This window comes from Lissotriton vulgaris, chromosome 12 (genome assembly GCF_964263255.1).
Source record: "Lissotriton vulgaris chromosome 12, aLisVul1.2, whole genome shotgun sequence".
In the NCBI taxonomy this organism is placed as follows: Eukaryota; Metazoa; Chordata; class Amphibia; order Caudata; family Salamandridae; genus Lissotriton; species Lissotriton vulgaris.
Window position 1 is genome coordinate 139,924,816 of NC_141700.1, and position 27,992 is coordinate 139,952,807.

General features: G+C 47.0%; 1 protein-coding gene across 1 annotated transcript in view; it reads left to right on the plus strand.

The window, feature by feature from the left end:
- CA14 (carbonic anhydrase 14) overlaps positions 1-27,992 on the plus strand; it is a 198,154-nt gene that overhangs the window by 85,893 nt on the left and 84,269 nt on the right. The gene's annotated exons all lie outside the window — the stretch shown is intronic.

Consider the following 27,992-nt stretch of genomic DNA (forward strand, 5'->3'; position numbering starts at 1 on the left):
TAAACACGACCACCTGTATGAACATTATAGGATAGTCGTTTCGCTACATGGCTGGCATATGCCGTGGTGACCTGTCGAGCATTCGCATTTGCAGACTGTTCCTAACCAATTGGGAGGGACGAAGCCAATGATAACAAAATAAGGAACATTTCCCTTCACATTGATTTTGATACTCATATTATAATCTTCACAATATCCTCCATACCCTTTATTTGAAGGATACCCTGTACTTTAACTGTATGGATTTGTTATTGATCGTTGGGCTATCACTGACAGAATATCGAAAACAAAAAAATTGTGTAAAAAATATAGAGGACCAAAATTTCGAGAAGGTATATGCAAATAGATAATTATAGATTACTATTCTCAACTCTTTATCTACGTACCTTGAAGATATATATCGCCAAGGTACATATATGTGATGTCATATATAGAAAAACTTTGCTTACCTATAGAAACTTACTTTCACAATATTTTTGTCCTCTACATTCTTTTTTCCCCCAAAATTGTTTATTCTGTTTTTCAAATTGGAATACAAAGTACAACATAGTAGCATGTCTCCACATGTTAACAATTACAATAGCATTCAGATGTGAGTAAGGGCACCAAGTCCCAGCAAATAAGAAATTCCAACATATATCATCCTATCCAGCGTTAGGGGAAAAAGACTTAACATCTCACCCTCAGCACATATATCATAGGGCTTGGCAGAGAGGTGCGTGCAGGAAAAAATAAAATAAAACAAAGAGGTCACTGTCCCCTCTGCACCCACGAAGCTCAATCAACCCAGTTCTGGAGTCACATCAGGTGGCATGCGTGGACTAAATTTTCCTTCCCATTCACTCTCACCCATTGCATCCATGTCGCTAAGCCCATTCCTCCCCACTTGCTCTTCCCCATCATCTCGTTGCTGATCACTTCCACCAAGTAAATCCAACATGCTTCACCACAGCTCAATATCCCTCACTTCATGCTCATCGGTACGCACTTTCAGAGGCTTCATTCCTCTGCCAGTGTCCACTATCACAGGTCAGCGTTCCACTGAAGGAGCCTCGGGGGCATAGAGCTCCTTCGGGGGCACAGGGCTAGCCCAATGTATAGCTATGCGACGACATGCTAATAGTAGGCCAAGCTGAGCAAACATGTGTAGCATTTTACATCCATTTCGATGGATGGGGAGCAACCCAAGCAGAAAAATTTAGCACTGAGAGCTTCTCTGCTCCCCTCTCTGCCTGCACATCTCGCCTCGTACTTCCTCCCAGTACGACTGTAGCTGAGCACAATTCCAAGCCACGTGGAGAAGTCCGCAGGCGCTATACCACATTGTGAACAATTTGATGAGCACTCAGGAAACGCTCTGTGAAGTCAGGCCGGGGTCAGATAGACAAGATAAAGAAAGTAGAACCAGGGGCGGCCGGTGACATTTGAAAGTGGTAGGGCGTAAAATGATTGGCATACTGCGCCGTGAGCCCGAACCACCATAAGAGAAAATTTTGAAAAAAGAGAAGAAAAATGGTGCACTTTCAAGCAAATTTGAGAAAGCAGGAAGGTTAATAAAGCAATTGCCAGCAGTCAGCAGACAGTCACTAACTCACTACACGCACCAGCACTAGGTCTAGTGTGACTGTGTGCGCCGGTGACGTGGGCTGTGCTGCGCCTGGGACATCACCACACACACAGCCATGGCCAATCGCTACTGCATGGCTTCACTGAAGTCACACAGTGATTGGCCATAAATCTGTAATGACAGGTACACAGGTATTACTGCACAGTAATTACCACAGTATGTAGAATGGTAATATTTAAAGACTGTAGAAGTGGGTGACTTAATTCCTCCATCTCTCCCTTCATTCTCTGCTCAACCTGCCCTTCTTTCTGTACTTGGCCTTTCCATCCTACCTTCTCTCTTCCTTCCTCCTTTCCTCTCCTCTCCTCTCCCATACCCTACCCCTACCCCTCTTCTCCTCTCCTCCTCTGCCGGTCACCCTCCCCAGCCCAGCCCGCCCCTCTTCTCCTTGGCTCCACTTCCTTCATGTACTCTCCTCCCCTTCTCTACCCTTCCCACTACCCTCCTCTCCTCCCCTCCCCTCAATTCTCCTCTCTCTACTCTTCTCTCTCTTCTCTTCTTCTCCTCCTTCCCTCCCATCCTTTCCCCTCCCCTCCTCAGCTCTCCTCTCCTTCTCTTCCCTTCCTTTCTACCCGTTTCCAGAAGGGGCCCTGGCACTCGTCTCGCAGGCCTCATAGTCAGTTCTCCAGGCCTCCTCCTAATGTTCCGTTTCGCGCTGACACGAGTTTTATCATAAGAGGTGCGAGCCGGCAATTAGTCTGCGCGAGTGTTGCAATGAAGGACAACATAAATAGAATAACTTCAAGTGTGAAGTTTATTGCAAGATAGAAAAGTTGAGGTGGTCACAGTGACGACGTGACGAAGCCAACCAGCAGTCAGACTCAGCAGACAGTCACTGAACTCACTACACGCACCAACACAAGGTCTAACGTGACTGTGTGCGCCGGTGACGTGGCTGCACTGCGCCTGGGGGGCACAGTTAGTATTTGCCTTGATCGCCCATTTAGACCCGGGGGCTGCCGCGGCCCTGGCAGCATGAAGCAGCACCCTTGGGTCCCTTGTAAAGGTAGAAGCCTGTGCTCTGCGCATGCTCTGGCTGGTTATAGCCCTGTGCCACTCAAACAAGCTGCAGCAGCCCAGCCGGTGTCGCCCCACCCCCAGGCTTCAGCAGCGTGACGCGTGAGGTGAGGAAGGAGTCGAGGACGAAAGGTCAAGGTAAGGAGCATTGGCAAATACAATTGCATTTTGCCTGCTTAGCGTGCATGCGTCCATGTGGCTTAGTGGGGCTACGCCCCAACGCCCCAATGGACGCACTGCGCCTGAGTAGAACTGCACTAACTTAAATTGGGCATTGCTTGTCACCTCAGGCACCTGTGTTCAAGCCCTGCGCTATTCATGGTCTGTCAGTGGAGCGTCCACCACTCAGTCCCACACTTCTCGTCCCACATCAAGCACTGTTACCCTGTCCGCCTTCAATATGACATTCAATCTAGAAATTATGCCCTTATAGGAGCCCGAATCCAAAATCACCTGGGAACATGGGCTCATCCGAAAAGGTAGGCCATATCCCACAAACCGTGTGGGAAATGCTGGCATAATTGCAGGAACTGTCTATCGTCTACCCCATAACGAGTCCCCATCTCTACTAATGACATGAAAGTACAGTTCATATACAGATCACACACCATCTCACAACCCCCCACAACCCAGCCTTCAACGTTTATGGACTCACAGATATGCAGTTAGGGTCGCAGCCACCAGATCGGAAGTAGCGGATCATGTGGCGCTCTTCTAATGACCCTATGAACCACCATATCCCACGCTCTCTATGCAAAAAGAAGCATGAGGCAGCAAATTCCTGATACTCATCAGCAACGGAGGGAGCGTGACTGTGCCCCCAATCCCCAAAATACATCTCTTTTCCCAATTACGTTCAGTATTACACCACATTGTCCATACTGTAGGAGACCCGCCGGACAGTACAAACGCAGATCAGGAAGCCCCAGTCCACCCTCCCCCACATCCAGCTTTAGCATGTCTAAGTACACCCTGCACCTCTTCCCCACCCATACCAAATCCACTAGTAACTTATTGATTCATCTGAACATGGCTTCAGGGAGTGTGCAGAAATAATTCTGCATTGAATAAAGGAAGCGGGGGAGGAGAACCATCTTGCAGAGGGCCAAAATCAGATAGAACGCTCTAGGCCTGCCAGGATTTTCCCCATGTTTAGACAATACTGGAGGCGACTATCATGGGTGATCTGCAGTCTGAGGCGTCAAAAACTCCCCACACCATTTCCACGTTCGGGAGTTGCGCCACCTTGCTGTCCACCAATGTTGCCAGGGGGTACAGTACTCTCTTGTGCCTATTGACGCGTAACCCGGAAGCTGCCCAAAGTGCCCCAGCAGCCGCATGAGGAACGGGATTGACACCATTGGATCCTTCCGGTACACCAATGTGTCATCCGGGTACAGTGAGATAAAATGCAGACGGCCACCAACCAGAACTCTCTAATCCACCAGATGATCTCTAAGATAGATCGCTAGTGGCTCCATTGCAAAGGCGACCAGCAACGGGGACAGCGGACAGCCCTGTTGTATGCTTCGTTGTATATCAAAGACCTCAGACACCTTGGTCCCCAATTGCACTCTCCCCTTAGGCGAAGTATAAAGTAGGCATACCCACAACAAATATTTGTCTCCCAGTCACATACACGCCACTACTTCTGAAAGGTATGGCTACATCAAAGTATCAAAGACCTTTTCTTAATCCAATGATACCAATGCGGCTTCAAAAGCAGACCTCTGCGTTTCATGCATTACTGTTAGATAACTGTCGGAGGTTCATATGTGAACCCCTCCATGGCATGAACCTACACTGATCGGCACCCACCAAATGCGTGATAACCCTCCCCAGCTGAAGTGCCAGGACTTTTGCAAGTACTTTCCCATCCACATTCAGCATGGACAGGGGTCTATAGGACCCCAGATCCATGCTGATCCTTACCTGGTTTGAGGAGCATGAGTATAATTGCTTTTCACATACGCATCGGCAGTTGCCCCTGTCTCGAGCTTCCGAAACTGTTTCCAGCAATGCCAGCAGTGGAGTAGTGGCATGTGCCTGAAAGATCTCAACTGGGAGCCCGTCCAGTCTTGGGCATTTCCCCCTGCCCATTTTCCGAAGAGCCTCCTTCAGTTCGTCCACTGTCAGACCTCACCCAGACCCTCTGCCTGTGCCATCGTTAAATGAGGTAGTTCCACCTGCACCAGGAAGTCAGCAGCCATTGAAGTCCCTCCCTGTACTGGGGCAGTATAAATACCAGCCAGGTGATCTCGCAATATTCTCACCACAGCGGCCTGGCCCATAACCATTGTACCGTCAGGGGCTCTGAGAGGCAATATTGTTGGAGGAGGTCATTCCCTCCTGAGCAACCAGGCAAGCATGCCTCCTGATCTATCCCTCTCCCTATGCAGTCGTTGGTGGTAGTCTCTGCGGACATGGCATTCTAGTCTATTCCAGATCGTTGCCACAGCTGTGTCCACTTCAGTCAATGGAAACCTCGTCTCCCATGCGCCCCTGCACTCCTCTCTGCAGTGCGGCAAGTCATAACTCCTTCTCCGCAGTTCCCGTTCCAACTTCTGCCTAATTCCATACACTTTTCCCATACCTGCACCTTGAATGACCACCTTCAGTGCCTCCCATTCCATCCCATGCATGCAGGCCGTATCCCTGTTAGCCTCAGAGAAACATTCCAGCATACTCAGGATCCCTCAAGGACTCAGGCCGAAATCTCCATAGTAGAACAACAGGGTGCTGCCCCCACAACCCGCATTCTGAGAGGAGGGGCGCATGATCGGTGAATAACCACACATGATACAACACCCCCACAAAGTCCAGGACACCTTCACCTGTAATAAGGAATCTATTTAGCCTACTATGAGTACCATGTTTTGGAGAGTACTATGAATATTCCTGCACAAAGGGCTGGAGCTCCTGCCACACATCTACAAACTAAATTCGATGCTTAACCTCTTGAAGCTCAGCCACCATGTAAGGCTTGGTACCCTGACGTGGGGGGGTGTCGATCCAATAAGCCATCCAACACACCGTTGAAATCCCCTGCACATATAATCGGCATGCCCACGTAGGACAACAGGGCATCCCCCAAAGCCCCAGAAAATTCACCATCATCAATATTTGATGCATACACGTTCACCAGGCACACCTCACACCCATCTAGGGTAGCATACAACAGGATGTAACACCCCTCCACATCCCCAATCTGCTCCTTCATCTGAAATGGAACTTATGACACCACCCAAGCAGATACCCCCCTAGTGTATGACCAATATGTAGCAGAATAAATATGCCCACACCATTTTTCTTACCAAGTTTTGGGGTTTCTGCCTCCATGAAGTGTGTCTCCTGAAGAAACGCAATGTAACCCTAAGCCCTCTAAGGTTAGTATGTGTCCAGTATCGCTTAGCAAAGGAAGTGAGCCCTCACACATTCCAAAACAGCAGTCGTACTGCGTTCATCATCATACATCAACCCCGCGTACACCTCCCCACCACCCCCACTTCCTCCTCCCACATCCCCCATGCGTTCCCAACATGTGTTGCTGCAAATAATCAATAAAAGAACACAACAGTACGACCAGAGAAACAACCTGTCCCCACCACCACAGGTGAACACTTCACAACTCAATTTGTGCCTGCCTAGTCATCACAACCAACCCCCCTTACCGATTCCACCGCTACCACCAGAATGTCGGAGTCCAGCTGGACCTGTCACGGATGGTTCCTATGTAGCACGATATGGGAGTAGACCACAAAGGGAAGAAGAGAACCCCCCAATCCCCAATGCCGTCCTCCCACTGTATGTACAAGCATCTCCCCCGATTCTGAGTGTGTGTATTTAACAATGTACAATATATGTAAGTGACAATGGGTCAACATTTAGTTGAAAAGGGACTGAATTTGAAGAGGAAATAAAGAGAAAAGAAACAGTAGTAGAAAATAGGAGGTCCCCAGCAAAGAGGGTCGCGTCAGTGTAGCATATCCAAGCCCCTTCAACAGTGGCCGCCCGCGCATCCATCCCAACACACTGGAGTGTTAAATGAATGAACCAATATTTTCAAACAAGGGAAGAGTAGTCCCGCACCCAACCCTACACAGGTACAATTCAAATCTGAGAGTACCACAGGGAGTAACAATGTAATCAAGGTCGGTATAAGCAGCCTTCATAAGGTAGAGTAGATATCTTACCAAGCATTGGTGATGAGAACCCTCACCCCCAAGCCTTGCCACCATCTTGTCCTTACAATTCTCAAATCACTGCAGTGTACAGATGCGTACTAAAGGCCTCCTCGTGCATCTCCAAACCAGCACTGAAAGATGCCACTGACGTAACTGTCTCGACCAGCACCCTGGCCTCCGCCCTATCCTGCTGCTGCGATTCCAAGGAGATGGTACCATCAGTCCTTACCACCACTCTGGCATTAGATCAGGACCTCCTCCTCCGTCTACTTCTCCTCCGCAGCCGCCTTCCCTGGACTTGCTGAGACTCCGTCACAGGACGTCCCGCGCTGCATCCTCCACCTGCATCCGATCACTGCTCCTTATTTCCAGCCAGTTTGATGACGCAGAATGATTGTCTTTGCAATTACACTGCTCTGGTGTAATCCGGGAAGATACGAATGATTACATTGCCAGACGCCAGATCTCCTTGCTTCTGGACCGTTTGCAAGAATTCATCCCTATCCCTGTAATTGAGGAGTCAGCAACAATAGTGCGAGGGTGAGATCCAGGTTGAGGCAGCGGGACCAGTGAACGGTGCACTCTCTCCACTGCAGAGTAGTTGTAGAACCTGGCACACTGGAGTGCCAATATAATCCATTCCTCCTGGAAGACTTCAGGACCATTCCACTCCACTCTCTCTGGAAAGCCCACAAATCTGAGGTTACACCTATGCAATCTCCCCTCAGCATCCTCTATCCTCGCCTCCATTTTGTTCAAAAGGGCTTCAAGTAAGCATGAGCGGATTTTGCGGATTGGCAATCCGCGAATTTTGCGGATTTGCGGATTCGCAATCCGCAAAATCCGCGAATTCCCGCGAATTTGCGGATTTTTTTTTTTTTTGTGTTCGCCCGTGTTTCTGCCAGTTCGCGAGGGTTTTTGCAATTTGCGAACTTACCTGTCGGGTCGCAAGTTTTGCGAACTTGTTGTTTCTACGTGTCCAGCCTGTTTGGGACACTCTTCTTCATCACTGCCACTCTCTGTCACCACTGCCACTCTCTGACTACTCATGCCACCCTCTGGCCCACCCATGCCACCCTCTGTTTCATCACCACACCCTCTGGTTGTCCAGTGTACATTATTTTCGGCAAAGCAAAGCACACCTTCCCTGCCTCAAGTGACCTGAATTAATTTGGGGCTGATTAATGTGTCACAGAATATTTTTTTAGCTGGCACCTGCTTCCTTAGTGCGCCCTGATTAGTGATCTTTTGCACTTGCTAAGTGCTTTCATTGTTGCAAAATTAGTTACAACACCTGCCCTGCCCCAACTGACAATAATGAATTAGGGGCTGATTAATGGATTTTAACTTCCAGCCTGGCTCCTGCTTGTCTCCCTTAGCTGTAATTCAGGACCTTTGTGGCATATGTGTAACTATTCTGAGGTTCAGAGCAGGGTCACATAATAGTTTCAACTGGCAACTGAACTCTGGAGGGGCCCCTCAGGAAGCACTACAGGAAATGGCTACTAATGATGTGCCTGAACTTTTGAACCTGGTAAGTAGTTACTTTCAGTTTTGCTAAGATCGTATTTCTGCAATTTTGCACTTATTCGCGGGGTGCGAACTCACGCGAACAGTGCGAGCAGTGCGAGCAAAATCCGCTGCTCGCGGATTTGCGGATTTTGCGGGAAATTCGCAAATCTCGCGGATTGTGGATTTCCCGAAAATCCGCAAAATCCGCGAGCGTAACGGATTTTCCGCCCATGCTTAGCTTCAAGCATGGTCACTGTGTTCTTCAACTGTGAGAACCTTTCCCGAAGTTCTGTTACTTGACTCTCAGTCTCTGTAGAGCGTTATGCCACCTTGCATAAGTCCGCTCTCTTCAGGTTCACTTTTATGGTGATCGCCTTCACCTTAGCCTGCAACACCAGGCTAGACACCTCAACGGCTGCCATGATTTATGCTCCCATGAGCTGTGGCACACTTGAGGGGGAGATTCGGCCCCTCCATCGGTAGTTGACCCCCAATGGCGTGTGGGGCAGTTTATTGATCGATCTCCATCTGCTGCATGGGATGCACGCCCTTACGGTCCTTACCCTTGATGCAGCACGACGGGCCCGCTGGTCACTTATTCCAAATAGTGTAATGAAGACTTCCCAGCACACAAGCCTGGATGAGTAGCGCCAATGAGCAAGGTACTGTGTGTGACCCCAGTTCATCCCTCCTCCCAGTATCCACCAAGGTAAATCACACCAAGTGGGCTCCCGGTAAGTGCATGCATCACAATAGTCTCCCCAGGTACGCTTAGAATACGGCAGCCACCAAAGAAGCGGGCTTCAGCCAGCACAGCTCTGCGGCCTCAACACAGACACCACCTAGGGCAAGCGAGGAAAGCCATCACAGCCCCCAGGGGTCCATCTTTCCCAGAGGTATTGTGGTACTTTTTGGGGTTTTATTTTCTATTTCCTCTACTCCTTTACTATTCGTATCAATAAAGTTCTCTCCGCAATTGGGAGGGGTTCCAGCACAAGCTCCACTACTTCAATTGTACTACGGAGTTCCACACCAGCAGCTGCTCTCCACCTTAAGCTCGAGCCCACCGTGCGAGGACTCCACAGAAGTTCCCACTACAGCAGTCCCAATAGGGAGCACCCAGTGCATCTTAACTGCCCCACTATGGGCCAGCACAGTCCAGATAAGGGGGAGCAGGACTCCTCTCACCAATCCAATGCCAAGGGAGGGGGGGCACTAGCGTCAGAGCCAGACTCTTCCAAGTTTCCACTATGGCAGTCCCAGTAGGGAGCACCCAGTGCGTCTTCACTGCCTCCACTGTGTTAGTCAGCAACCCATTGATACCATCTTTTTAAATTCACAGCAACAACGACCCCCCAATCCTTGTCCTGAGGAGAACCCTTAATCTGTCTAACGGGTTCGAAACGCGTCGGCGTCCTGCTCCACCCAGATACTGAACTATCAGGGCATAATAGGAATATAATTTACACAAATTCTACACTGTTGCATAGTTTTGTGTTTTCCTATTTTTTGCACCATATGTTAAATTATAATGCGTATCTAGTGGTGGTGGAAACAAGTTGGCCTGTGTTTTATTTGTGCTTGTCCACTTGTTCATTTTCATCCAGGATTGGTGCCTCAGCAAAACGTAATTCTTTGAGGCATTGCACAGTTGTTCATATCTATTGACTATCACAATTGTTATATGTGTTTGTCTTGATTTAATGTATTGTATATGGTTTTTTCAATGCACTTGTGTACTTCTGTAAATGTGGTGTATATCCCTTGATGCCAAAAATATTTCTTCAAGAACCTTTTTTCATAAAAAACAAGTGATTAATCACAAATGGTTTGTCAGCCTAGCAATTAATTATACTAGGTGTGCATTTGTCTTTATTAATCCAGACTGTCCGGCACTGTGGTTTGTTTGTTTCATAAGAGTGGTCCAAGCCGGTCAGAGACAGGACCCAGCCTTCCCCTCTCTTTTCCGTCCACTGTGAGCCAGCACAGTCCAGACAAGGGGGTTCAGGACTCCTCTCACCAATCCGATGCAAAGGGGGGGAAGATGGAGGGCCACCAGCATCAGGGCCAGGCTCTTTCAAGGCCCGCTGGGGGGTCTCCTTTGTGACCGCCCCAACCCCCAGCACCTACCTTGGCCTCACTCCAGCAGCCGTGCTGGCTGGCCCAACTGTCCATCAGGGCGATCGCAGCAACCGGCTCCACAGGGCCCAGCACCTTCACTCGCAATGTATGCAATGCCAGCCCCCTTACAGGCGATACACGGTACAGTAAGGGTAGCTCATCCCCCTGGATGTATCATGGGGTGGAGAGACCGTGGTTAGGAGCCCCTGCAGGTGCTGCGACGCCCCCACCGGTTCTCCAGGAGCACACAACACACTTGGTGAGGATCCAACCACGCTGTAGTGGTGATCACAACCCACTTAGCACCCCCTGCAGCCAAGGCCGCAGAGGCAGAATCCAGGTCTCCAGCAGTGACTCGAGGAGCGGTATCATGCTCCCACAGAAAATCCCACTCAGTTCAGCCAGGTGGGCAGCAGTCGGAAACACAAGGGTGGCAGGATTCTCAAGGATTAACCATATGGGGCTGGAGCGGTCATTTAGTGCTGACTCTCAACCATCATGCCGGCAACACCCTCGTCCTCGATATTCTTGACACAATATTTTGTGCCACGATATTTTTCGTTCCAATATTCTGTCTAAATACTGATGGCATATTAAGGCATACTTTGTGACAAGAAGTATTTCTGCTCCTGTCAGCAGTAGCAACTATTTCTAAGAAGCTGTGAAGGAGTAAGAGATAGGACTAAAGCTCTCATTGTGAGTGGCCAATTAAATCCAATGGGGCCAGGAACTGGAGTTACCGGTCCCATCGAAATAAGGAGATGTTTCCTTTCACCTAGTGTGTTCTGTTACCGAAAGCAGCTGAAAACTTCGAGTGAAAGTCCTCGCCAAAATGAGGAATTACTAGGGGATTTTGACATGGAATTACAGATTCCTACAATAATTTTCATAAATGCCTATAAGTTAACACTTGAGAGTCTCTTTCGTCAAAAAGAAGTCGAACATAAGCGACAAAATGATGGTTTGAAGACTTAAATGTTTTAACACTCACCATACTCACACTTTGTCACATCATCTCCCAATTAAATCATTGCAATTATAAAGATCTCCTATCACCAATCTTTTTTGCAGACCATGCAGTCAACATACAATTAAGCATTTTGTTGTCATATCCAATGTTCATTAGACATTTCTATTCATCTACATCTGGAACTTACCATAAATGTTTCAAATCTACAGTGGCTCCACCTCTTGGAACACTCCTGACCATTCTGCTCCATTCAACTATCACTGTGCTCCTCTGTTTCTCATGTGTTCTGTGACGATGCCTCTATAACCAACCATGACGTTCATAACTAGTACAGCATGATTTGCATGTGGTGAGCTTGTAAAGAAACCATGTTGTTCTTGAAGTAGGTTTTGACTGGTGTGTAGTGACCTATGATCCTCTCATGATGCTCCGAGGCAGAAAGCTTTGAAACTAACATATATAGATTACATTCCCCAATGAGAAATCCCTATCACTTGTCTGCTGGGTTATCCTAGCTCATAAATTGAACATCCGTTAGGCTCCATCTTTATGTTTATTATGGACAACATGGTATCAAGGGAAAATATCAAGGCAAGGGGTGGGGGCAGCTATCAAAAGTCTCAAAAGTATGTGCAACTGGTATGATATCAGAATATCGAACTTAAATATGCTACAAGAATATTGTAGCAAAAATATCAACAACCAAAATATCCACAATATAAATATATATATATACGTAAGTGCAGGTTTATGATACTTGACACTACATATATGTACTTTGATGATATATATACATATCTTCAAGGTATGTAGATAACAAGCTAAGATACAAATATGTACTTGCCTTCGCAATATTTTGATTGTGGGTAATTTTGCTGTGATATTCCTACCATGTAATATTCCTGTGGTTGATATTCTGACATGCAGCAATGAAAATAAAGCCATCTCTATGTATTATATTCCTGATGTCATTTTTGGTACTACCAGGCCAATGAGACTGGTAGGGTCATAATTATATATATCTTCGCAAGACCTTTTCCGCCAAGATTGTCACTCTCAACACAGCGGGTGCCGCAGCTCACAAGGGCGGAGTGGTGAAATTTATTGCACCAACAGTCCAAACACAATGCTGCACACTCAGGCTTATTTGAATAATTGAAATATTTATTTGTGCTCCCCAAAGCAAAGCAAAACTGACAAACGTGTTCCAGCCCCCAGGCAAGATTTGCTTGTACGTAAGACTGAACGAAGTACAGATGAAATTGATGAAACAACGAAGGTCAGGTTGATACTCAGTTTCTCTGCTGAATCGCGTAGGATCAGGGATCTGGTCCAGAAAAACAGGAGTATCCTACAAACAGATGGCATAGTTGGCCGTATGCTTCCCAGTAGACCAGATATAACATACAGAAAGAGAGCATAGTTGAAAGACATTCTAGTGCAGAGCCATTTTTTTGGAGAAATCCCTGAGCAAAGCAACAATCACAGATTTCTTCCCATGTACTGCCTGTAAGGCGTGCAAAAACAGTATGAAGGTCAAGGACTATCAGGTGCCAGGGATGAAAGGAAAACGATTTATCAACAAACTATTGAACTGCAACTCCAGCTTTGTGGTATATTGTTTAGTGTGTCCCTGTGGTGTCCAGTACATTGGAAGCACAATACATCCAGCAAAGAAACGGATACTGGGGCACACACGGGCAATTACCAACCACGATAACACGTATCCCGTGGCTAGGCATTTTGCCGATACAATGGTAAAAGTGATAAATTGCGTTTCTTCTGCCTGGATCAAGTTCCCACAAAAGAGAGTGGGGGTGATCGAGTGAGGCTTCTAATGCAGTTGGAGGCAAGCTACATTGTAGATCTCAGAATGCTCACTCCTTGGGGTCCCTCTCTTTCTCCCACTAAGCCAAATCAAGCTCTCTGATTTCAGCAAGCAAGAGCAAAAATGCTCGCGCTTGCTTAAAGCAGAGCAGTGTTTGTTTCCTGGCTCACTCTGAAGTGAGCAGGGAAACAGACACATTGCCTTGGGACCCAGGGGGCAGCTCCCTAAATCCCAAAGCATTTCTGGCTCCCGTGGGAGGTGGGAGCGAGGTGGGAGCCAGCTGGGACTGCTGGGGCCTCCAGGCTCCCCCACGGTCCTCAACGAAGTGGCCAGGCCCCGGGGGATGGGGTCCCTGGGGCTGATACCTGCCTGGGTGAGGGGGCCTGCGAGCCCCCCTCCCACATTAAAATAAATAAATAAATAAAGGCTTTGCCCGGGGATGGGGTCCCTGGGGCTAATACTGGCCTGGGAAGGGGGCCCCCTCCCTTTTTTCTGTAAAAAGTATTTTTAAACGGTTGGCCGGGGATGCGGTTGCCTGGGCCAAAAATGGTCTGCGAGGGGGGCCCGATGCCCCCTCCCTTTTTATTGAAAAAAACTAAAATAGTTGCAGGCCACAGTGGATGGGGTACCCAGGCCAAAAATGGCCCTGAAGGGGGGTTCACACGCCTCCCTCTCATTTTATTTTTGTAAACTTTTTTGTTTTAAGTGGGCAAGCCTCGAGGGATGATGTCCCAGGGCCCCAAAATGGCCCAGGGAAAGGGGGCTCCCCTTCCTAAAAAAGAATAAAAATTGAGAGAACCCGACAGCAACTTGCTTGAGGCCCACCCCCTTTCCACCACTCTGCAAACGCGCCTTGTAGCACGCTGCTAGTTGGGGGATGAAGTTCCCTTGGCTGCTGAAATTCCTTAGGGGCCAAGAAGACCAACTGTTACCTCCAGTAAGTCCCACACAGTGGGATTGCTGAGAGGTGGTCAGAGGCCACGGCCCCTTTCTCCATCACTCTGTAAACACATCTCTTGTGCACAGCTGGTGGGGGGATGAGGTCCTCTTCCTTCCTGAGGACCTCAGGACTAAAGTGGACTTCTTCCCTTGCGCAGCAATGTGCCAGGAGGTGCAATTGCAGAGTGGTGGAGAAACTAAAACTGCTGACTTTCTATGGGTTTGTATGAGTGAAACCTGAGCCCAACTTCCTAACTATAATGTCCCTGTAATCTTTGTTTTTTTCATTGAATACATATAAAACAATACTCTTTCAGGCAAAAAGTGATGCATAAATTATGCAAAAAATAAGCAGAGAACTCTAGGCAGTTCCTAAGTTTAGGTGGAGAGCAGCTCCTGCATAAAGCACTCGACAACACCAGCGACATTCTACATTTGCTCACCTCAAATGTCTGCTTTTTCTATCAAAGTCTTTAAGTTTAGGATTAGCACAGTGCCATCCACGCCAAGATAAAAAGGAACAAAGTATTTTGCTATTTCTACAGCAACGGATTTAAGCATGGGATTAGCTCAATGCCATCCACGCCTAGCTGTAAAATGAATGTGAAATCTCAGAACAAAAAAAAATATTTGATTACACATCCTCGGGCTGCCAAGCAAGCACTGATGAGATTGCACTATACAGTGGGTAGAATCTTTTCAATCCAGGAAGTCGAAACCAGGATTTTACAGCAAAGTTGGCGCTAACTACCAATATATATATAACCAAAAACCTCCGTCTTACTCGCGCTGCAGTCTTTCTCTCAGACACGAACCGAGCAGGCACAAACCCAGGTATAGGATGCCAAATGTAGTTTATTACTTGTGCTGTCGCTATATATATATATATATATATATATATATATATATATATATATATATATATATATATATATATATTAACACCACATCTGATTCTCCACACAAAAATCGGACACCGACACAGGAGATTTCAGGAGATTCAAGCTTTATTCCTACATTGCGCTGACACGCGTTTCGGCATTCACTGCCTTGATCACACAGTCATATATATATATTCACTGAGAAAACCAATCTTTAAGGGGATGTTATAGTTAGGCTCCCAATTTCCCTCATACAAAACCAGTGAAATTCAGCAGTTATAGTTACCTGAGCTAACTATAACTTACGCCCCCACAATGCACTGTTATGCCCTCACATATTACATCACACATGACATGGTCAGTGACATCACTGATGACATCTCAAATGACATCACTGGTTTTGTACACTGGAAAATCTGAGCCAACTGTAACAATCATGTAACCTTTGTTTTTTTCAGTGACTTTCTATTCAGTCCAGCTGTGTGGGACTTACTGGAGGTAACAGGAGGGTAGGTTGGTGTCAGGATCCCTAACGATCCAGAACCACAATTCAGGCCAGTACACAAAGCAACAAAAGTGCACGGGACCAATTGGGAAGGAGGACTGATTAGAAAACCTCCTTGGTCAACCCTGTGGCATTTGCGTAGCCTTAAGATGGCCGCCAGGGAGCTGGGGTCAGCGTTCTAGCGATCCGCGGTCATCAGCAGGGAGTTAAGATGACACTCGCGCACCTGGGAAAGTGCGCACTTCACTGAAGCGTTTCCCGAGATAGCAAGACCTTTTCAAAGCGCTCGTAGTTTTCTTAGTTTAAGGTTTGGTTTAGGGTTAAAAGACATCGGAAATCTAGAGAAGTTCATTTCTAGCTATTTACCGAAGATTCGCCATTCAGAGAGGGAGAGTCGGAAGAGTGTTCGAGAGGTTTCCAAGACCGTACGGTGAAGGACTGGGTTCTTTGGACCCAGCGGTGCCAGGGCACAACACCTGAAACCTTCGTGGGTAACCTGCTCCGGCGTACAAGTCACAGAGACACGGGACACTTCCTTCGGCGTCAAAGAGTCAAGGTTTATTTACTGCAGGGAACACAGAAGTCACAGGAAGTACATCGAGTGTAGTTCGGGGAGACTGCTTCAAATTGTATTTGTGGATCGCTCCTTTTATACAGTTTTTACCCATAGGATAACATGATACACAATAGTTTACAACCTGGTTCCCACAAGTCGCTCTCAGAGGGGTCGCTTAGATCACTTTGAAACACACAAGATCCGGAACATAAGTGCGGAAACATTTGGCGGTTCCCAACTGTAAAAACCCATCTTCCCACCATTAGCAAATTCCAATCAGCAGTAAAGTAGATCGAAATAGGAACGAAGACAGGTGCAGAGGAAGACGGAGACAGTAGGGAGATCGGAAAGGGTGTAAAAGGGAAGTGTCGAGAAGCACGAGATACAGGCATCAAAGGGACGTGCCTAATGAGATGCACGACTGAGACAATAAGCCCGTGCGGCAAGATGAGCCTCGAGCGGCGCCATCTGCCTTACAGTAGCATCCCCCTCGTCATAAAGACACTTACAAAGAACATGCGTCTTCCGCCATATCTTGGGAGTCCCAGGGTCGCGAAGCGGACAGCGTCCGTTCGCTGGCTACTTGAGGGCAAGAGACAAAATGGATGCCGTATCTAAGATGGAACCCGTGGGTACAGATGACAAACCCACATAACAAACGAACGGTTTAAGTTAGCACAGCGAAACTGCGCACACTTACAAAACTCGTCATTTGCGGTTCATAGATACTAGACTCGACCATATTCGTGCGAGTTAAAAACACCACTTACAATTGTCACGGAACCTCAGACGCTCCTTTTGCCCTCATGTAGGCAAGCACTAGTCGGAATCATACTCGATATTCATCAGACCATCAAGATGTCGTTGTAGCATAGCTCTGTCCAACCGAGTCCCCTTGGTAACAGATGGTTGTCTCATACACGTTGTAGCACAGAGGCCACATAAGGCAGGACCACACTGCACACAAAGGCAACACGTGAACAGGAACACTACCACAACCCCGATGATCGTCAGAATCTTCCAACCCCAAGTCGACACCAGGCCCCAAAACCAACCAAGTAGCGTCCAATCCCCTACATCCACGTGTATGGATTCGGAGATCTTGTGCAACTTCGAGATGGCTTGATAGACAGTAGGAGCATTATCTGGAATGAAAATGCAACAGCTCGAATGGATCACTTTACATACCCCACCGCGATCTGCTAAGACAACATCTAAAACCATACGGTTTTGTAATGTCATAAGTCTCTCCGCCTGAAGTTCTGTGGTGATATTACCAAGGGCACTGGCAGTAATGTTAGCTGTCAATTCTACCACTCGAGTCAAATGTCTCAGGTTCCTACTATTAACCATAGGTCCCCAAAACGGGAGGAAACCCTTGAAAAAGTCTCCTGCCTCTTGACCGGCAGTATCCTCTTCGCTAATTACGCCTCGTACAACTCTAGTCTTATGATAATCGGCATCTACAGTAAACGTCGGAGGCAACAGATTTGCAACAAAACATGAGCCCATGAAGTCTGCGGGCAACCATGTGTATGCACGATCATGACAGATAAAGTATGTACCCTTGGCAGCCAGAAACACAGGGGACGGGGACATTGGCAAAACGTAACTTTCAGTGCAAGCACTTACTCCAAGTGAGGCTTGCGAGCCACGACCCACAAGACAAAGATTACCAGTGTGGGGTACGACCCATATTGGAGACGAGCTTTTAAGCTGCTTTTCATTGGTGAACGTACTATATTCCCCTCTACTTAGGACCCTATAGGCTTGCACCTCTTCTTTAGGGATGAGAAAAGCATCATGGATCTCATCTTCCATATCCTCTATTGCCATCGATAGCACCCACTGATACGAGGTAGGACCAGAGTTGGGGGAACGTTGTTCTGGAGTGGGGTGGAAACCCAGTGCGCTTCGAAGCATTGTTTGAAATGCTCGAGCTGACCCTTGGGAACTATACGGTAACACCAGATATGGAATTCCCTTACCCGTAGTATGAGGCATCAGCCCACACACCCAACAATTAGTAGTGTTAACCACTAACTGATGCTGATGGAGGAGCTGGATAAAGGAATTGTTGCGGAATTCTACACGTCTAGCCTGTTCGTGTTCCGGTAACATATGAAAGGAATGAGGAGAAGCGGTAGAAGTAAGATTAGGGTAAGGAGTAGGAGTAGGAGTAGGGGTAGGAAGTAAGAAGTAAGACATAGTGTAATACACCCCACCCGCCAAAAATGCAGAAGCAGTCAGAAACAATACAAACAACGGAAATACAAAACATTTAGTACGACTAAGTTCCTGCAGTCTGACTCTATACGCCTGAGCTCCTTCCAAATCATTCAGCTTCGAAAATGCCATTTCCCTACGACCGTCCGCAACGTTTCTTGACGCACTTCGTTCTGTGCAGCAATAGTCAATCCCCAGGAGTTCCTAGGAACCGACGGCCTTTAACCTAGCGTCAAGACCTACTGTCCAGAAGGAAGTACGCGCGCGGCCCTACGGCCCTCAATACACAATATGTATTTTATTTAGCACAATTTTTCAGCTGTGGAAGGAAAAGATACAAGGAAGGAGCTTATTATATGTACAAAAACAATTCAATGATACGATTGTTCAAAGTTGATCAGGGGAAACGAGGATATTGCAGTTATCAATTCAGCAAAGCAAGAAAATTTTATTTGTCCTTAGTATGAGAACGCAGAGAATATCGATGTTTCCCTGGACGTGTCTGCTCGTCGAACAAAGGATCCGTTGAAGAGACAGCGTCCTGTTGATTAATTGGTTGATTTGATCTTGAGTCTTTTGCTGACAAATGTTCAACAGTGGCTTTCTGCTGCGCTGAGTGTTCACCAACAAGCTGTGCGTCGCTAAAAGGTACAAACGCCGGCAATGTTTCTGCTTCTGTTGACGCAATGCCTTTCCTCACCCACGGGTCTGCCGGCAAAGGAATAGGGACTCGCTTACAATGGGTAGCATGTACCCAATTCTTCCGCCCCTCAAGACGAACGGCAGTCCTCGTGGCCAGGAGCACCTGGTAAGGTCCGGTGAAACGGGGGTCCAGATTCTTCTTGCGTGAAAAATTACGGGTAACTACCCAATCTCCGGGCTGGAGCTGGTGGCCTGGACCCTCCGTCTGCGTCGGCAAGGCGTCGTAAACCTGTTGATGAATTAACCTCAGTTTAGCAGTCAAGTCATGTAAGTAATCAATCAACATCGGATACTCAAGATCAACGAATATTCCTGGCCTAGGAACCCCCCACACATTCGCAGGACGGCCGAACACTATTTCATAGGGACTGAGCCCTATTCGGGAGTGTACAGTCGCCCTAGTTGACAGTAATGCTAGAGGCAAAGCATCAGGCCACGAAAGTCCAGTCGTAGCTTGAATCTTCGCTAATTTTAGTTTAAGGGTGCCATTGTACCCTTCAACCAATCCAGCTGACTGGGGATGATTGGCGCTATGGAATTTCTGATTTATTCCAAGGCCCTTACACACACTCTTCATCACACTTCCAACAAACTCACTTCCGTTATCTGACCACACGACTCTAGGCATTCCATACCGAGGAAAGTATTCCTTCAGTAGGATTTTCGCAGTAGACAAAGCAGTATTGTCTTTGAGGGGATAGGCCTCGATCCATCGGGAGAATGCGCAAACCACAACCAAAACGTATTTCAGGTTATTGCATCGCTCCATATGGATGAAGTCCAATTGGATCACCTCAAAGGGATACAAAGGAGGAGCAAAACTGCCAGGGGGAGTTGGGGTTCCTTTGCCAGGATTGTACATTATACACACCATACAATTCTTCACCAAACGTTCAGCACACTTAGTAATTCCATCATTCTTCCACACATCAGCCAACAACTTGCAAATACCTTTCGCGCTAATATGTGCTAACCCATGTGCCATTTGCACAACGGCCAGTACATACGCATCAGGCAACATCCATCTTTTCTGATCTGACAAATCAATCCAGCAACCATTCACATCCAACCTTCCCGTACTTTCTTTCCACTTCATCTTTTCAGTGTCGGTGGCCTCATTCTGAATTGCTTTCACACTCTCTATAGTATTCTCACACATACTTGATTCTGTAGGCCACCTAACCGAATTCGTCACATACATTCGAGTGCTAAGGTTCCGGGCAGTCTCCTTAGCAATCTCATCTGCAAACGCATTACCACGACCAACATCATCCGTCACTTTACGATGCGCACTACATTTAACAATTGCAACTTGAGCAGGCAAAGTCAATGCATCCAAAAGATCGTTCACAAGCTGGCCATGCTGTATTTTCGTGCCATGTGACGTCAAGAAACCACGTTCTCGCCACAATCGTCCGAAACTATGCGCTACACCGAAAGCATACTGACTATCGGTGTACACATTCACACGTTTACCTTTTGCTAATACACATGCTCTAGTAAGAGCAATCAGCTCTGCAGCTTGGGCAGAATTCTGATTCAATCTCGCAGTCTCAACAACAGTATTCAATGTCACCACAGCATAAGCAGTAGTCACATCACCATTCGGCAATTTAAAACATGACCCATCCACATACAGGATGCCATCCGGGTCTTCCAATGGGGTGTTTTTAAGGTCCACACGACCTTTTGTTTCCTCCTCTGTCCGCAAGTAACAGTCATGTTCTGTTACTGCATCTGACTCTGCACTAATTGGTAACAAAGTTGCCGGATTTAGGACATTACAACGTTTTATCTGAATGTGGCTTGCCAAGAGCGTCAATTCGTACCCAGATAACCTCGCACTCGTCAAGTGCTGAGTTTTCGTACGGTTCAAAAGAGTATCGACTGCATGCGGAACCATCACCGTAAGCATATTATCCATGACCAATCCTGCTGATTGTCGGATGGAGACCGCAGCTGCCGCAGTTGCTCTCAAACAACTCGGCAATGCTCTAGCTACTGGGTCTAAGGTCGAGGAAAAATATGCACATGGACGTTGCTTACCACCAAAAGGTTGCGTTAAGACGCTTAAAGCACAACCTTCCCTCTCGTGAACATATAACGTGAACGGTTTACTGTAATCAGGGGTACCTAACACAGGAGCCGAACACAATGAATCACGTAATTCAGAAAAACTTTTCTGACATTCTTCCGTCCATGGTAAAGGAGTCGAAACATCCTTGCACGTAAGAGCCACCAATGGTTTCGCTAGCAATGAAAAATTAGGAATCCACTGCCTGCAGTACGATGTGATACCTAGAAAGGCACGCACATCTCTTTGGGTTTGTGGCACAGCCATGCGCGCAATCGCTGCAATTCTCTCTGGGGTCAATCTCCTTCCCTCCTTTGACAATAAGTGACCTAGGTAGGTTACTTCTTGACAACAATATTGGAGTTTAGAAGGTGACACCTTGTGATTTAACTCACAGAGATGTTGCAGCAACGACACTGTAGCAATTTTGCAAATGTCCTGAGTATCAGCAGCCACCAATAAGTCGTCGACGTATTGGATTAAAGCCGCACCAACCGGCAACCTAAACGCATCTAATTGACCCTTCAAAGCTTGACTGTAAATCGATGGACTTTCACAGTAGCCCTGAGGAGCGCGTTTGAACCGGAAGCTACGTCCACCAAGAGAGAAACCGAAAAGGTCCCTGCTCTCTTCGGCAATCGGGATGCTGAAAAACGCATTTTTCAAATCAATCACCGAAAACCATGAAGCTGTAGCTGGAATCAGAGTCAGTAGCGCCGTAATGTCAGGCACAACAGGGAATTGAGGAACCACAATTTTATTCACCTCCCGTAAATCGATAACAAAACGATAAACAGGCGGTTTGGTAGGATCAGTACGTTTAAGAATGGGCAGTACAGGACTATTGCACACGTTTCCCCGAGTTTCTTCAATGACATCTTTCTCGATCAAATCATAGATGATCGCTAACAAAGCTCGTTCACCATCAAGGGAGATACGATATTGGGGAATACGTGGCAATCGCACATTCGATTTCAACTGAACAACATAAGGGGAGATATCAAGTAGGCCCACGTCATTTGGACCCGTCGCCCACAAAGATGCAGGAAGAGAACTCAATTCCGGTGGAAGCTTATCGAGGGACAAGTACATGGGAGAGACTACCCTCTCTCCGAACGTAAGCTTTACACCCGCAGGAGAACAATACAAAGTCGCATACAAGCGTTTAAGCAAATCCAGACCCAAAAGATTTTCGCCACAACCAGTAGACAAAATCAATGGAGCTTCGAGCTCACGTGGCCCAATTTTAAGGGGCAAAGGGCGCGAAACTGGATTGCTAACGGGGGCGCCAGAGAATCCAACGGAAACATTTGTTAAGCCAGACAAAGGTGCGCCAGGGAGTTTCGAATGCATGATAGAACTTTTCGCTGCACCAGTGTCCAACAGAAAAGGCTCAACGACGCCCGATGTAGCAACTGCGACGTAAGGCCCTCTCTGATCAACCGGAACTGATACCACTCCCTCTCCTTGTCTTTGGCTGTCCTAGTAATTACTATCGTCAGGTCCCTGATCGACGTAATAATCGTCTACATTGTACTGCGCAGATCGTCCTTGCGATGATCCACGTTGATCGAAACAGTTATTAGAATTTGATGAATGGTCAGAGCGATCATTCTGAGCACCACGACCTCTACCACGTGATGCGTGCTGTGCACCACCACGACCTCCTCTAGACGAATTACCACCACTACGGTCATTTAAAGCAGGACAATTGAATTTAATGTGTCCCTCCTGTCTACAATAAGCACATTGATTGTACCCTAATGAAGATCTCTGAAAAGATGAATCATTACGCGGCTGCGATCGATTCGATTGCGACTGCGATCTATTCTGCTGAGGCGCATTCTGATTAGAACGCGGCGGATATGCTTGTTGTAACAACACTTTAGTTTTCAGCTCTTTCGTCTTTTTATCGGCACGGTCATTTTCCTCTTTTTCTCTATTTTCGTAATATTGTGCCGTAGCCAATATCTGAGCTGAGGTAGAAACGGCCCATGAACTTTCTGAATTTTTCAATTTATGGCTCAAGTCGGGCAATAAGTTCGATACGAATTTATCCACAAACAACCTCTGTCCACCCTCAGTACCCATATCCTGCCCACTATGATCGACGAATGTTTCCTCGAACCTCGTAAAGAAGTCTGAAACACTCTCATCTTTCTTCTGCTTACAGGCTGACAACTTGTCCCAATTTACCCTCATAGCTGGCATAAGCGTTTTCATTAATGTAATGATTCGCTGGGGAAGAAGTTCAATCAACTGATCGGGTTTAGTAGCAGCCACTTGTCCAGCGTCTGCCGCTGTAATGGCAGCCCAATCACCACCTAATTCATTCGCGTGATCTTGGTGACGAATCTTGGCCCATACCGGTTGCGGTACGACATTGCCAAACAACATGTCGATATCGGCCAGATTCATTATCGTAGCGTCTACGAGCTGCGATAATTCTTTGTAATACCCCGCAGGATTTTTGCGAGGATCAGGCAAAGTTTGTTTCACCTGAAGCACTTCCGATCGTTTCCAAGGGAGGTGTATCCACACTCTCTGGAAATGTGCTGGTATTGGAGCATTAGCATTAGTATTATCAGCGGGTACCCAAACTGGCGGAACTTCACGCATAGGATATTGGCCAGACCCATCTCGTTGTTCAATGTCCTCAACGAACAATGCATGAGGAATAGGAGCGGGACGAAGAGATAGCAACCGCTCAATAGCACGTCGGACATTAGTGTCGACTATCAGTCCAGTTGCGAACTGAAGCCGGAGTTCAGACAGGGCGGTCAGCACCTCGTCAGGCGCATTGGCCGCTATCTGATCATGTAAGAACTTGCACATTTCATCAAACACATATCTCTGAGTAGGTATGTTGAATTGATCAAACGTTTCGAGGACAACACGAGGTGGATTTCTAACAGGGTTTATCATCCAACCCATCGCCATATTGTATAGCGCAACACGTTCTCTATTACCAGGAAGCTGGCTACGTCTCTGTGGACCATCAGAACCTGCAGACCCAAAAACAGGTCCGAGCGACTGAAAGAAGTTTGTCGCAAGGGGAGAATCACGATTACGAGTAGAGGGAGAAGAGTAAGACACAGGACTAACAAGAGAAGGAGTAGAGACGTTAGCAGCAACAGGGGTTAACAACACAGGAGCAGTAGCGTGAGCAGTAGCGGGAACAGGAGTATGTGGAAGCGGAGGAGCAGTAGGAATAGAAATAGGCAAAGGAGCAGGAACAGTCGGAAGAGCAGGTGCAGGTTGAGGAACTGGTGGAGGAATAACAGGTGGAAGAACAGGTACGGCAGGGACCACAGGAGCTGCGGTACCCTGTACGTACGGAGGTGGCGACTTCATAAGATAGGACATTAAAGAATCCTCAACTGCCTCTTCCTTCTTATCCGACTCCGTAGGCAAAACAGGATAGCATTTGTCTATGGACATACGCTGTAATCTCTCAAACACTTCCTTATCCTTATCCTCCTTATCACGCTGAAACTGCTCAGCTTTCTTCACTATAGTAGCAACAGTATCTCGCTGACTACGTTTATTTTGTCTGATCTCTTTCTGTCGGGCTTCTTTGCGCCAGAACCGAAAGGCATCAAACATGGCCGGCCTTGATTTACGTTCGAACAACTTTATTTCCAAATTATCTAAGATCGACGCTTCGAAGCTACCGTGAGGTGGCCAACGAAGATCGCCGTCTTTCTTTGTATATTTTATCCAATAATCGTTAAAAGCAATCGGGCCTAGCCCATGTTTGCTATATAAGTCATATGTAGGAGTTCCAACCGGAGGTATCGGACACGAGTCCTCCAGCAGGGAATCCGCACCACAAGGTCTAAAGCAACTGAACAAAGTACTGCGACCAGGCATCTTGCACACTAGCCGAGTTTCACAAACTTCAAGGGTTACGGGATTTCGGGATTTACCAAGTCCCAGCAAAGAACTAAACCCTCGGTCTTTGGCGGCTGCAGTCGTCAAACAAATACAACAACAACAAAGTACGCTAGCAAAGTGTCACCGACAAAAACACTCACACAGCGTGTACAACAAAGACACCCGCTAAAGTGTCTACAACAAAAACACTCGCTAAAGTGTTTACAACAAAGACACTCGCTAAAGTGTCTACAACCAAGAACTCTGGGAGCGACCCACAAATACTTAACTCAAAGATCAATGGCGTCCTCAGGAAGGCCCGTCAATCGTCTCGCTATACCAAGGTCTACGCCAGGCGCCAAAACAGGTCTACAGTCAGGGCAGCAGTCCGTCGCAGCCGTTAGGAGGCGGGAATCTTCGCGGGAAAAGTCTTCGGGCCACTTATTTCGACAACAGGATCGATGAAGCGGGGTGCACCTTCCCTCGGAGATTTCACACGAAGTTCCTCACGATCGTCGGGCTTGGACCGGTACCACTGATGCAGCCCCACGTTGGGCGCCAACTGAAGGACTGGGTTCTTTGGACCCAGCGGTGCCAGGGCACAACACCTGAAACCTTCGTGGGTAACCTGCTCCGGCGTACAAGTCACAGAGACACGGGACACTTCCTTCGGCGTCAAAGAGTCAAGGTTTATTTACTGCAGGGAACACAGAAGTCACAGGAAGTACATCGAGTGTAGTTCGGGGAGACTGCTTCAAATTGTATTTGTGGATCGCTCCTTTTATACAGTTTTTACCCATAGGATAACATGATACACAATAGTTTACAACCTGGTTCCCACAAGTCGCTCTCAGAGGGGTCGCTTAGATCACTTTGAAACACACAAGATCCGGAACATAAGTGCGGAAACATTTGGCGGTTCCCAACTGTAAAAACCCATCTTCCCACCATTAGCAAATTCCAATCAGCAGTAAAGTAGATCGAAATAGGAACGAAGACAGGTGCAGAGGAAGACGGAGACAGTAGGGAGATCGGAAAGGGTGTAAAAGGGAAGTGTCGAGAAGCACGAGATACAGGCATCAAAGGGACGTGCCTAATGAGATGCACGACTGAGACAATAAGCCCGTGCGGCAAGATGAGCCTCGAGCGGCGCCATCTGCCTTACAGTAGCATCCCCCTCGTCATAAAGACACTTACAAAGAACATGCGTCTTCCGCCATATCTTGGGAGTCCCAGGGTCGCGAAGCGGACAGCGTCCGTTCGCTGGCTACTTGAGGGCAAGAGACAAAATGGATGCCGTATCTAAGATGGAACCCGTGGGTACAGATGACAAACCCACATAACAAACGAACGGTTTAAGTTAGCACAGCGAAACTGCGCACACTTACAAAACTCGTCATTTGCGGTTCATAGATACTAGACTCGACCATATTCGTGCGAGTTAAAAACACCACTTACAATTGTCACGGAACCTCAACGGAGCTCCGGAGGAAGATGCATTCCAGTAACCTGACAGGAGAAAAGAAGAGAAGACGAAGCTAAGTGACAAAAGGCTTTACATGATAACTGAGAGGAAAAATATTAAACGTCAAATGGTCAATTGCTTAAATAAGAAATACTTACCGCTTAGACAGTTTATTAGCACCTAGGAAGGAAAAGAAGTCAGTTATGTTTCGAGTGAATGAAGAAATTCAAGAGAAATAATAAGAGACTTGACAAATAAAACTAGAAGAGGACGACTTACCTTAAGCTTCAGCCAGCAACTTGTGAACCCTGAAAAGACAAAAGGCATGAAGTAAAGACATAGAAGAATTCACATAGAATACAACAGAAATAATAGAGAATCCATAAATAAGACTACAAGCATAAAAGAGTCTGGTAGGTTCTTCTAACAATAATAAGATACATTTAAATAAAGTAGAAAAGAAGGTCAGGGATTAACCTTGTTTACTGTAATTACAGATGTGGAGTTTCAACTAACTAGCAAGAAGAAAAGTTACACATCATACTCCTAGAGGAGAAGCGGGTCACTGTAGGACCTAGGGTAGGTAATACTTCGAGAGAGAGAGTAGTTAGATAGGTTAAGCCTGATAATTGTTGCGTATGCTTAGTTTCCTCAGGTATCTTCGGAGGGGTGATGTTAGCTGACGAAGACCCAAGCAGGAAAACCGAAGGTTCAGGACCAGTCTCTTCTGTTGTTGTTTATTATTTTATCCAATTTCCCCCTTCCCCCTTGCTGATGGATTAGTGCCATGATTTTACTCTGGCTCTGATAAATTGGAAGTGGGAGTCGGGAAGCTAGCATCTTCTGTTCCTGTGCAAGAACCAGAGAACCGTGATTGGTAAGCAGTGGCACCTGACAGAGTGACGTGTCCACTTATTAAACTTGCACCTGAACAGAATGGTTGAGGGAATGAATTTGCAGACCCTGGGGGCGGTCTTGGAAGCCATACAGAAAGAGTTAGTAGTGGTAAAAGAAGAAAATCAAAGTCTAAGACAAGAGGTTATGAATTCAAGAAAAGAAACGGCAGAGTTAGCACAGAGAATGAGACAACCATACTCGGTAGGAGGAGAGAGTTCTTCCACTTCTGGGGGAAACACAAATCAGTTAACAACACAGGTTATTCATTCCTTGTCTCCTGTAATACCTTTGGCTGCCCCTGAGAGATTTAGTGGGGACCCACAGAAGGCACAAGTATTTATCACACAATGTTCTTTGCATTTTATGTGCCGCCCTGCTATCTTCCCTGATGCGCAATCTAAAGTAGCCTTTATCCTATCATACTTCAGTGGAGACGCGGCAGCCTGGTCAATGCTGATTGTGTCACGCGATGATCCTCTCTTGCTAAACTACGACGAGTTTAAAAAAGAATTCTTGCGAATATTCGATAGAAGACGAATCTACCAAGCAGTGGATAATGAGTTGTTGGAGCTTAAGCTAGGGAATCAAGATCTAGTGGCGTATTTGGCCCAA